This window comes from Salmo salar, chromosome 07 (genome assembly GCF_965601325.2).
Source record: "Salmo salar chromosome 07, fSalSal1, whole genome shotgun sequence".
In the NCBI taxonomy this organism is placed as follows: Eukaryota; Metazoa; Chordata; class Actinopteri; order Salmoniformes; family Salmonidae; genus Salmo; species Salmo salar.
Genome location: NC_138297.1, coordinates 54,969,478 through 54,982,048, shown reverse-complemented (window position 1 = coordinate 54,982,048; position 12,571 = coordinate 54,969,478). Strand labels below are relative to the sequence as shown.

The window sequence follows — 12,571 nt, the reverse complement described above, 5'->3', positions numbered from 1 at the left end:
CCTTTTTGGTTCTAGGTAGAACCCTTTTGTAAACTCATTTCCACAGAAGGTTCTACATGAAACCAAAAAGGGTTATCCTACGGGTACAGCAGAATAACCCTTTTGGGAGAAATAAATTCTAAGATTGTAGGCTATTTTAAAGTGTGCATGGTGGGTTGAGGAATTGACTGACAAATCTATGGATATTGCAGCCTGTAGCCTAATTTCGCTGGTCAAACGGATAGCTCTACCTCTTATTTATTAAATAGGAAGAAATAGGCATCAACACAAAGCCCTCTTGTTGTTAGTGAAGACTTACTAAAATGAAGACATTGAAATGAATTACGCCTACTTGAATTTGCCCTACTTTCAGCACCATGAGCTGTCTGACTAATTGTGCCGCGGCTGCTGCTTCAAGTTTCAGCACAATGTAAATGTCTTGAATGTGGACTATTGTGAGGTCAATAACTCTTATGAATAGCCTACATCATGGGCAAGAAACATGTTTTTTAATAAAATCAAAGTTAACTTCCAGTCCTCCTTCTCATCTTTGCGCTGTCTTTCTCAAACTGAACAGAACATAGGCTATAGGCTAGTCTGCACGCAATATAATATTTTACTGGGTGACTTTCACTTTTACTTATTTCTTTTTTGACCCGCCTGGTCAGAGGCAGTAGGATGACAAGAGATGTTCTTTTGATAAGTGTGTGAATTGGAGTACTTTTTGTGTCAGGGAAAATGACATTATTTTCTTTAGGAATGTAGTGAAGTAAGTTGCCATAAATATAAATAGTAAAGTAAAGTACAGATACCAAAAAAACTGAAGTAGTACTTTAAAGTATTTTTACTTAAGTACTTTATACCACTGACCAGGCTTTCAGAAGAACCCTTTGACTCTCCTCCTGAACTGTAACCATAGGCCTACACAGCACAGCCATTGGTGAGGCAGCACACAGAAACGTTTTTGATCAGCAAGCGTAGAGAAGGCCGGGGCTCAGGTTTGAAATATCCATTGCGATGTGTAGTGCAGCCTAGTTTTATTTACACCATCCTAACAGCTATCATAGAAATATAACTTGCGTGGTGCTTCTCTGAGCATACACTTCGTAGCCTGTAGCCTCTAGGCTAGGGATCATTTGATTGAGACCACACTAAATAGCCTATAGGCGCACTTGATTATGAGGGGTGGCATCGGACACACATCGATATACTGTATAGCATAATAAGCAACTAATTTTAAAACACTGAGAAATACACACATTTCATGAAATGCAAATTACATGACCCTCCCCTGGACTAAATTGAAAAACGAAATACTAAATCATCCCCTTGAGTTAAATTGAAAAAGCATGAACCCATTTTCCACCAGGTACCCATTCGGTACATTTCGATCCATCCCTTACTATGAACTACTGGTTGATCACAACGCAGTTAGAACATAAATAACTACGCAATGACATTTAGGTCTGATAGTTTTAAAATAAACTGTGAATCAGGCTTTATTAATATATGTCTATACCATTCAACATTTACCACTAAAATCTAATTATTCAAAGAGACAACGAAAATATTTGTTCCAAAGGGAAATCTTTATTTTCATCAATTCATCAAAGCAAACATTCCTACAGTATCTAATAGTAATAAAACAGAACACATCACATCTAACACTGATACAACCTCAGTCTACAGAGAGGATTGATACATGAACTCAAGCAAAGCCCTCTGTTAGTCTACATGTCAGTGATCAATAAGACAGAGAACATCTGATCTCAGAACAGAGTCAAAGCAGAGGAACCAGCAGCCTCTCTCCACAGGGGTGTGTGACTGAGGGGTCCTACCCAGAACAGTCAGCCCTCCTCAAGGTCTTGGTGACTGGAGTCTGGGATTTCTGCTGGGCTTCACAGGTCACCTCTCCTGCCTTGGTCCACTCCTGGGCAGTGAGAGTCAGGGTGCTGCTCCAGCTGTATAGGCCATCCTTCTCCAGAACCCCAGGATTGGCCTCCTGCTTCTGGCTGGTCCCGTCCACTTTCCAGCTCAAGGTCCAGTCTGAGGGGAAGCCCTTGTTGGCCAGACACGTCAGTGTGGCTGTTGTTGTACTGGACAGTTCCTCACTAGAGGGGGGCAGGACGGTGAGGGAGGGGGCACTGTTACCTGGAACAAACAGAACACATCAACTAAGTAACTACATCAAGTACAGCTACAGTAAGAGATTATCTTCAGCAAAGTACACATCAAAATAAAGTGAAGTGGAAATGCCCTCGAAAATTGAATGTAGAAGTTAGATTGTTTAGAATATGTGGAGAAAACACTAAAGTAATATGATACAGCAGATTTATGAACCAAACAAGTATAAAGTGGTAAAATAACTAGAGTTACTAGTCATATGGTGTCAGTTATACATGTTATACAGATATTGTTTAGGAATGGATCTGATCAGAATAACCTAGTCATATTCATAGTATTTTCATCACATATCAACCATGTTGGATTATGAAGTCAGTTACAACCAAAACTGAGACCCTTTGTCTTCACACTAACAGTGAAGTCTACCATGAATACAATGCAACAATGATGAATACTATATGCAATACTATTAAGTAGTTATTTACCAGAATTAGGAGTTATAGTCTGCAAGTATACAAATCAGATATACAAATAAACCTACAATTTATCATTTTGATTCAATAAATTTTAAATAAGGCTCAGTCAAAAGCTAAATTTACCAAAGATATTTGAGATTGAAAGATCTGAAATCGCACGCAAACAGTAATACACAATGAACAACTATATTCAATATTATTAAATAGTTATCATAACAAAATAATACTCTGCAATCAACCAAGCCACACATTTAAATGAACACCTACATGTGAACATTTTGGTTAAACAACATTTCATTTGAAAGAATGCTTCGTCAAAAGTAATAGAAAAAAACGCTATTTTTTAGAAAGTAAAAAATGTAAAATCACAATATTTTCATAGAGACAGAGATTAAGAAAGTAAAATACCCCCCACAATTATCAGAAAGAAATATCAAAGAGCGTGTTACTTACTTCCAACATCAAGTCTGGTGCCGCTACCAAAAGTGCACCACAGTGATACAATCCATATTACTGCTGGTACAAAAACCTCCTGACCATTGGGGAAGCTGAATTTCTTTAGACTGTGGTTCAAATCATTAACTATGCTATGTTATGAATACTTGCCAAAGATTATTTTATTTTGTTCATTTGAAATAAAGTGTTTTTTGTTTTTTTCCCCAAGGTTTTTGCAAAACTTTCTGTTTACTCTACATTTCCTACAAGGTGCAGTATGTTTTATTCATACAACTAATCTAAAATGTAAACTAATCACTCTCATAGTTGAAGGGCAGGTCAAATTTGATTAGATGTAGTAACATACTTATTTATAATACTAATATTTTAACTGGCCATAGTTTGTGTAGGCCTTGTGTATTTTTTCCCAAAATCATGTAAAAAGTTTTTTTTTAAATCCTCAGTATCGAGGCAAAATTTATAATAAACAAGACATCGAAAGGTGAATAAAATGTGTTCTTTACTTACTTCCAACATCAAGTCTGGTGCCACTACCAAAAGTCCTCCACAGTGATACAATCCATATTACTGCTGGTACAAAAACCTCTCTGTGTTGTGATGCTGCAGCTGTTACAGTGAAGATCACTCATACAGAATCATAATCAACACTAACACACTTTAACATCTTACAGGTAGAACAAACACTTCATATAAGCTGTTTCTAGGTAATAAAAATATGAATTGTATCTTAAATCCAGATATTAGTCCTTTTTCCTTCCTCTGTGTATCAGGTGTTCTCCTAGTCTGGAGGTACAGTCCAGCATTAGATCAGTGTTGCTAGTATTCCTCCATATTGTCCATATGAAAGACAACAGCAGCAGCAGTAGTGATAGTGATCCATGTTGTATATTCCTTTATTAAACATGTTGATCTCAGATTTAACAGTGGTGGTAAAGTCACAGAGGACAGACAACACTACCAGAGGAATCCTACCAGCTTTAGTTTAGAGAAGTGTTCACTAACTGATTAGAGGAACTTACATCAGAGACCAAGTATGAGTGAACAGACAGTTCATTATATCTGATCATCATCAGAATCAAAATATAATGGTGGTGTGACATAAAAGTTGCCATACATTAGTTATCCAAGTATACAGTTGCTGTTTGATTTTATAAAAGGGGCAGTAGGTAGCTAGCGGTTAGAGTGTTGGGCCAGTATCTGAAAGGTCACGATTTTGAATATCTGGGTCGACAAGGTACCTTGAGCATGGCACTGCAGACCCTGGTCTCAAACCTACTCTCCAAGGATGACTCAAGGGGAGTTGGAATATGCAAAAAACACATTTCCAATTCACACATGGGCATAAAACACACATGTATGTGTGAGAAATAGGACAAATTTAAGCACCCACCTAAGTATTATAAAAGAAAGCTCAACCAAGCCAAAATATATTCTGATGGGATACTACTTGGAACCTGAAATAGATTTGAAACATTAATTTGCATGATGCATCTTCCCTGCTGCTCTAAGAGCATTTATATCCCAGTGAGTTTACCACTTCATGACTGAGAGCTGTTCTTCATGACAACAGAACCCACAACAACCATTACTTTATTCACCATATTCATCTGGACACTTATCTGCTTTGAAGGTTACAATTTTCAGAATGTTTTGTTGAAAATGAAATAAATCTACACCGTAGACATGTATATCAATGTTACTATTTCTATTCAGAATGATTCATTACTGTATGTAATATTTCACTCATATAAATGTTTTTAATCTCTGTTTCAGAATCCAGAGGACAGTACACTGTGACTCAGACTCCTACAGTGAAAGCTGTTCTCCCAGGACAGACAGTCTCTCTGAACTGTAAAACCAGCAGTAATGTTTACAACAATGACGTTTTAGCCTGGTATCAACAGAAACCTGGAGGAGCTCCTAAACTCCTTATTTACCGTGCTACAACACTTCAGTCTGGGACTCCATCTAGATTCAGTGGCAGTGGATCTGGGAGTGACTTCACTCTGACCATCAGTGGAGTCCAGGCTGAAGATGCAGGAGATTACTACTGTCAGAGTGCACACCATGTAAGTGCCTGGGTGTTCACAGAGTGATACAGAGCCGTACAAAAACCTCCCTCAGATTTTACAGTAACTGCACTAGTTGAGTGTGACTGTAGGTGCTGTGGGAGAAGACACAGTGACATGGAACACTGACTGAACTTAAATACACTATGCTAAATATATAAGTGATGCTGACAATAATGTCAACTCATCCACCCTCATGTTAACTCATTCCTTAAGTGATAACACCCATAGGTCCAGATTGCATTAGTATTCCTCCTATTTCACTGTAGTTCATATGTAAACATTGCCTTTACATGTCACATAATACGTTGAATGGACTCTGTGCAACAACAGTGTCTCACATCATTTCAGAACAAAAACCCCAGTTTCTGTAAGATCCCTCTGTCAGGTAATGAATTTCAAGCAATTATTCAACCATATTTATTGAGATGGATTAACAAAGTTATAAGCCCCTAAAACAATGTGAGTTTCTGTCAAGAGCAAGACCTCTGTCTTGCTAGAACCTTCCAGCACCTTGCCAGACTCTAATTTAGCCCAGTTAAACCTAGTTTACCAATCAGAGCCATGATTGCCTGGACAATCAGCCCCAACCTTTAAAATGCTGCTGCTCACACAAACCTCTTCAACAGGTCTCCTACACGGAGGCGGTGGAAATAGTTGTAGGAGTTGAGCTGAGGAAGCTATGGCAGTGGATGCCCCAGAGCCTGAGAATGTCATTGAGGGATCCTGATACACTGATCCTGAAGAAGGTGGATTTTGACGCGTTTATTGTGCAGGTGATAAATTGTACTGCCCAAACAAACAAGAAATCCAAGAAACTGGACATAATTGTATCTGCAGCAGAAAGGTTTTTGGGTCTTCAGGAATTAACAGCCGAAGCATTGCAGGGAATACTGTCTGAAGATGTTTCTCCCTGCCTGCCTCCTGAGACTGTGTAGGGAGGGACCTGATTAGACAGGTGACCTTGACCTATGGAGTACATAGATATTTGTTGATTTTATTTTAGGAACATTTTTCACCCCTCTCCCTTTTTTCAACATAAATTAAGTGCAGTAATACACCTTTTTTTGTAGTCTGAAATAAAACTAAAATAATAATAAAAATGACTACAGTTTCCTAGTAGGACCAAAAAAAGTATATTTGCATAGAGAGGACACTTTGCATTAGCAGCACATGCTTCAGTGGTCTGGTAGTGTTTATATCCCTGTGAGTTTAACACTTCATGACTGAGAGCTGTCCTTCATGACAACAGAACCCACAACAACCATGACTTTTATCACCATATTCATCTGGACACTTGCTTTCTGCTTCCAAGGTTAGAATTTTTTGAATGAATTGAATGTACACTATCAACATGTATATCAATGTTACTATTTCTTTCAAAATGATTGATTACTAAATGTAATACTTCACTCATATAAATGTTTTTATTCTCTGTTTCAGAATCCAGAGGACAGTACACTGTGACTCAAACTCCTACAGTGAAAGCTGTTCTCCCAGGACAGACAGTCTCTCTGAACTGTAAAACCAGCAGTAATGTGTATTCTAATAATCTCTTAGCCTGGTACCAGCAGAAACCTGGAGGAGCTCCTAAACTCCTTATTTACCGTGCTACAACACTTCAGTCTGGGACTCCATCTAGATTCAGTGGCAGTGGATCTAGGAGTGATTTCACTCTGACCATCAGTGGAGTCCTGGCTGAAGATGCAGGAGATTACTACTGTCAGAGTTTACACTGCCCTAGTAGCTGTGTGTTCACACAGTGATACAGAGCCGTACAAAAACCTCCCTCAGTCAGACTGCACAGTGACTGTACTGCTTAAGCTGGGACCTACTGCAGGTGCTGAGAGGAGGAGGTGATCCAGTACAATGACAGTGTGTAGTAGAGCTGAACAACAATAGAGTCAAACTAGAACTATTTCTAGAAGACCTTAGATCATAACTGATCACTAAATGTTATTCCTGACCATTAACTACATGTTGACTCTGTTGAGTAACTCAAGGAAAACCATCAACCAATCTGGATAGAGATGATGTGCAATGATCCAAACCCCTAAAGATGACCTGTATTTTGAATAGCTAGAATTTAATCAACATGATTCAAACACATACAATAAAGCCCCCAAACATTACCCATACATTCTCCCTCACACCACTGTGTGTCACATCCTGACCAGTATAAGGGTTATTTGTTATTGTAGTTTGGTCAGGATGTGGCAGAGGCTATTTGTTTTATGTGGTTCGGGGTGGTGTTTTTGTAGAAGAGTATTTGATTTATGTATTCCGGGGTTTTTGGGCACTGTTCCTTGTTAACGTATTTCTATGTTTAGTCTAGTTAGTTGTATTGCTATGTTTAGGTTAATGGGGGGTTGGACTCTCAATTGGAGGCAGGTGCTTTCTCGTTGCCTCTGATTGAGAGTCCTATATATGGGTATGTGTTTGGTTTAGTGTTTGTGGGAGATTGTTTCTTGTTTTGCTGAGTGTGAGCCTGACAAGACTGTTTTGTTGTTCGTGAGTTCGTTTTGTTGTTTTTGGTGTTCTTGTTATTTAAATAAATATACAAGATGAGCATCCACATTCCTGCTGCGTTTTGGTCCTCCATTCCAGACGACAACCGTGACACTGTGGTAGTTCCAGAGAGCAACAGGTGAAGCAGGAGACTGGACACGTCAGAGCTCTGGAGATCTCCCCTTTAGATCAGTCAGTTAGCAGCACTACAGTCCACACACAGACTGCAGTTACTGATCCTGACCACTGGAGGGAGACATAAAGCAGATACTCTCTGGTATAATAACACAGAAATAACAATATGCTCCATTTGTAGATGTCTATAATCAATACATCAGTCCCCATTCAGCACTTATATCAGAAACCATGTTAGTCATTACATAGCTATCAGGTTTCTACATCACATCAGTTTGACTTTCCAGGAAGACTATTTACATATTTTATTTATTTACATAACCTTTATTTAACTAGGCAAGTCAGTTAAGAACATATTCTTATTTACAATGACGGCCTACCCCGGCCAAACGCTGACGACACTGGGTCAATTGTGAGCCCCCATATATATGACACTTTGCATTAGCAGCACATGCTTCAGTACTCTGGGAATGTTTATAGCCCTGTGAGTTTAACACTTCATGACTGAGAGCTGTCCTTCATGACAACAGAACCCACAACAACCATGACTTTTATCACCGTCTTCATCTGTATATTTGCCCTGTGTCTCCAAGGTAATATATTTGACAGAAAATGACACAAACCATTGCAATATTAGGCTATATAACCTTATTACACTTTAAGATAATAATCTATATGTACAAATGAATGAACAATTTAATGCTAATTCAACATGCCATCTATGTTTCAGAGTCCAGGTCATTGTGACTCAGACTCCTGCAGTGAAAACTGTTTCAGTGGGTCACTCATTCATTTTCAGCTGTAAGACCAGCAGTGCTGTATACAGTGACATCTATGGACAGGGGATGGCCTGTTATCAACAGAAACCTGGAGGAGCTCCTAAACTCCTTATTGGGGCTGTTATTGGGGCCATCCTTATTGGGGCCATTCTGGGATTCCATCTAGATTCAGTGGCAGTGGATCTGGGAGTGACTTCACTCTGACCATCAGTGGAGTCCAGGCTGAAGATGCAGGAGATTACTACTGTCAGAGTTTACACTACACCAACAGTGTCTGGGTGTTCACACAGTGATACAGAGTCGTACAAAAACCTCCCTCAGTCAGACACCACTATGGTAGTTCCAGAGAGCAGCTGGCTCTGGAGATCTCCCCTTTACATCAGTTGGGCTACCGAGTGGCGCAGCGGTCAAGGGCACTGCATTTCAATGCTAGAGGTGTCACTACAGACGCTGGTTCGATCCCGGGATGAATCACAACCGGCCGTGATCGGGAGTCTCATAGGGCGACGCACGATTGGCCCAGCGTCATCCGGGGTAGGCCGTCACCGTAAAAAATTATTTGTTCTTAACTGACTTGCCTACGTAGTTAAATATTAAATATATTTTATATATATTTTTAAATGAAGTCAGTCAGCAGCATTTAAGTCTTTGAATGCCAAGTTAACAAACAGATCACTGACCATTTCGTATCCCACCGTACCTTCTCCGCTGTGCAATCCAGTTTCCGAGCTGGTCACGAGTGCACCTCAGCCACGCTCAAGGTACTAAACGACATCATAACCGCCATCGATAAAATACAGTACTGTGCAGCCGTCTTCATCGACCTGGCCAAGGCTTTCGACTTTGTCAATCAGCGTATTCTTATCGGCAGACTCAACATCCTTGGTTTCTGAAATGACTGCCTCTCCTGGTTCACCAACTACTTCTCAAATAGAGTTCAGTGTGTCAAATCGGAGGGCCTGTTGACCGGACCTCTGGCAGTCTCTATGGGGGTACCACAGGGTTCAATTCTCTGGCCGACTCTTCTCTCTGTATATATCAATGATGGCGCTCTTGCTGAGGGTGATTCCTTAATCCACCTCTACGCAGACGACACCATTCTGTATACATCTGGCCCTTCTTTGGACACTGTGTTAACAAATCTCCAAACAACCTTCTATGCCATACAACAGTCCTTCCGTGGCCTCCAACTGCTCTTAAACGCTAGTAAAACTAAATGCATGCTATTCAACCGATCGCTGCCTGCACCCGCCCGCCCGACTAGCATCACTACTCTGGACGGTTCTGACTTAGAATATGTGGACAACTACAAATACCTAGGTGCCTGGCTGGACTGTAAACTCTCCTTCCAGACTCATATTAAACTTCTCCAATCCAAAATTAAATCCAGAATCAGCTTCCTATTTCGCAACAAAGCCTCCTTCACTCACGCTGCCAAACATACCCTCGTAAAACTGACTATCCTACCGATCCTCGACTTAAGCAATGTCATTTACGAAATAGCCTCCAACACTCTGCTAAGCAAACTGGATGCAGTCAATCACAGTGCCATCCGTTTTGTCTCCAAAGCCCCATATACCACCCACCACTGTGACCTGTATGCTCTCCTCGGCTGGCCCTCGCTACATCTGCGTCGCCAGACTCACTGGCTCCAGGTCATCTACAAGTCTTTGCTAGGTAAAGCTCCGCCTTATCTCAGCTCACTGGTCACCATAGCAACACCCACCCGTAGCACGTGCTCCAGCAGGTATATCTAACTGGTCATCCCCAAAGCCAACACCTCCTTTGGCCACCTTTCCTTCCAGTTCTCTGCTGCCAATGACTGGAACGAATTGCAAAAATCTCTGTAGCTGGGGTCTTATATCTCCCTCTCTAACTTTAAGCATCAGCTGTCTGAGCAGCTTACCGTTCACTGTGCACAGCCAATCTGTAAATAGCACCTCATCTCCATATTAATACTTTCCCTCTTGCTCTTTTGCACCCCAGTATCTCTACTTGCACATCATCATCTGTACATCTATCACTCCAGTATTAACGCAAAATTGTAATTATTTTTGCCTCTCGGGCCTATTTATTGCCTACCTCCCTACTCTTCTACATTTGCACACACTGTACATAGATTTTTCCATTTTTCTTTTCTTTTGTGTTATTGACTGTACGTTTGTTTATGTGTAACTCTGTGTTGTTGTTTTTGTTGCACTGCTTTGCTTCATCTTGGCCAGGTCGCAGTTGTAAATGAGAACTTGTTCTCAACTGGCCTACCTGGTTAAATAAAGGTGAAATAAATAGAGAAATTGATCGGAGAAACCTGCACGATGTAAGTGTCTATCTCATTACACTTTTTTACATTTTATCTCTGTCCTGTAGGCGACAGAAACGCCACATACTCTTTCTACCATGTCCTATATCCGCTACAGGATTTATGTCAGATTATTATTTTCGACGGAACGTTGGTGGAACGCCGCAGCAATGTGTCTCTCCAACAGCACCCTGGAGAGGCGCACTGGGAATGGACAAGCAAAATGTTTTGCGCCCCTGCCTTTGTCATAGTAGGCACTGCTTATCATAGGGCTGCATCAGCACTCACCTAAAAAGCCCATATGCCACTGGTTGAGAGAAATTATCATAGTTTTTGGTCAGAATTATGCAAGATTTTCTGTGTTGCTGTATGTGTGTATTGGTCAGTTTAGCTCAGAAAATATCGCCCTCGTCAATCTAACACCATAGGCGGCAGCCTAATCCTGCCTAATGAACGGGCTAGCCGTGCCAATGATCACTGGAAGGTGGAAACTGACTGGTATTCCTCTTTTCTATGGATATCAATATGTTACCGTAGCATATTACCATAACACTAATAAACAGATAAAGTGATATATGTTCAGTAGTTACATGATATATGACTTTTAAAAAACAATCTCCATTATTCATTATAGTTTTGTCTTGCTAAAAAATCTCTAATAACCAATAATAGCATTGTATTTATGCCCTTTTTATTCACGTAATTGAACATTACTTGAAAGTTACAATCGCTTCAGGCTCCCAAGCCCTCAAAAAGTCCACAAATGGACCTTACAACCAACTGTGGAAATTCAGTGGATGTGATCATCAACAGCAGCATATGAACTTTTTTCATGAGTATGTTACGGACTGTTAGCTCTGTGAATGAGACCTGACGCTGGATTCAACATGAGACACATGTAAACTACTTGTACATAAACCATCATCATAAAGTAGAATACCCATTTTATCTGTCATTAATTACATGGTGGCATATCTGTTATGTCTCCCTTCCTGCATCCACCATAGAGGTTAAAACCAGTACACTCCCTCACATCTGGCCCAGTCCAGGGTATTTCAGGCAGTGAAACTGTTAAACTTCTAGACTGGTAGCTGTGGGAGTGAAACTGAGATTTACATAGACAGGACTGTGTGGTTCTGCTTGTCCCAGAATAGAGCAGCACTGTCACCAGATGTTCACTCTGTTCCCAGGGGGTTGGAGGTATAGAAGACTCTTTGACAATCTTGAAGATGTGATACCGTTGAAATGATGTAGATCTTGTAAAACAAATGTAGCTTAATGTATGTGTGATCACATTGGTGAGAGTCCAAGATATCGATCAAATGTTCAATAACATTAGCTTACTGTCTTTATGAGTCTATAAATCAAGCATGGTCAAAAAAAATTCAAAATAACCATCACCTACTACATGTGGCTAGACTTGTCCTGTTATACTTCAAACATTGTACTATCTTGACCTCTCCTGTTAATCTGTTAACATTGTAGTATCTAGACCTCTCCTGTTAATCTGTTAACATTGTAGTATCTAGACCTCTCCTGTTAATCTGTTAACATTGTAGTATCTAGACCTCTCCTGTTAATCTGTTAACATTGTAGTATCTACACCTCTCCTGTTAATCTGTTAACATTGTAGTATCTACACCTCTCCTGTTAATCTGTTAACATTGTAGTATCTACACCTCTCCTGTTAATCTGTTAACATTGTAGTATCTAGACCTCTTCTGTTAAATGTGCAACAAGGGGAAA

The 12,571-nt window shown here is 40.1% G+C and overlaps 1 pseudogene across 1 annotated transcript; it reads right to left on the bottom strand.

Moving 5' to 3' along the window:
- Nucleotides 1–1,549: 1,549 nt before the first annotated feature.
- LOC106609541 (Ig kappa-b4 chain C region pseudogene) lies at nt 1,550–8,688 on the bottom strand (annotated as a pseudogene). The gene is made up of 3 exons (XR_014392829.1): nt 8,615–8,688; nt 3,033–3,142; nt 1,550–2,130 (listed from the first exon to the last, which is right to left on the bottom strand). The product of XR_014392829.1 is annotated as an Ig kappa-b4 chain C region pseudogene (transcript).
- Between the last annotated feature and the right edge of the window lie 3,883 nt (nt 8,689–12,571).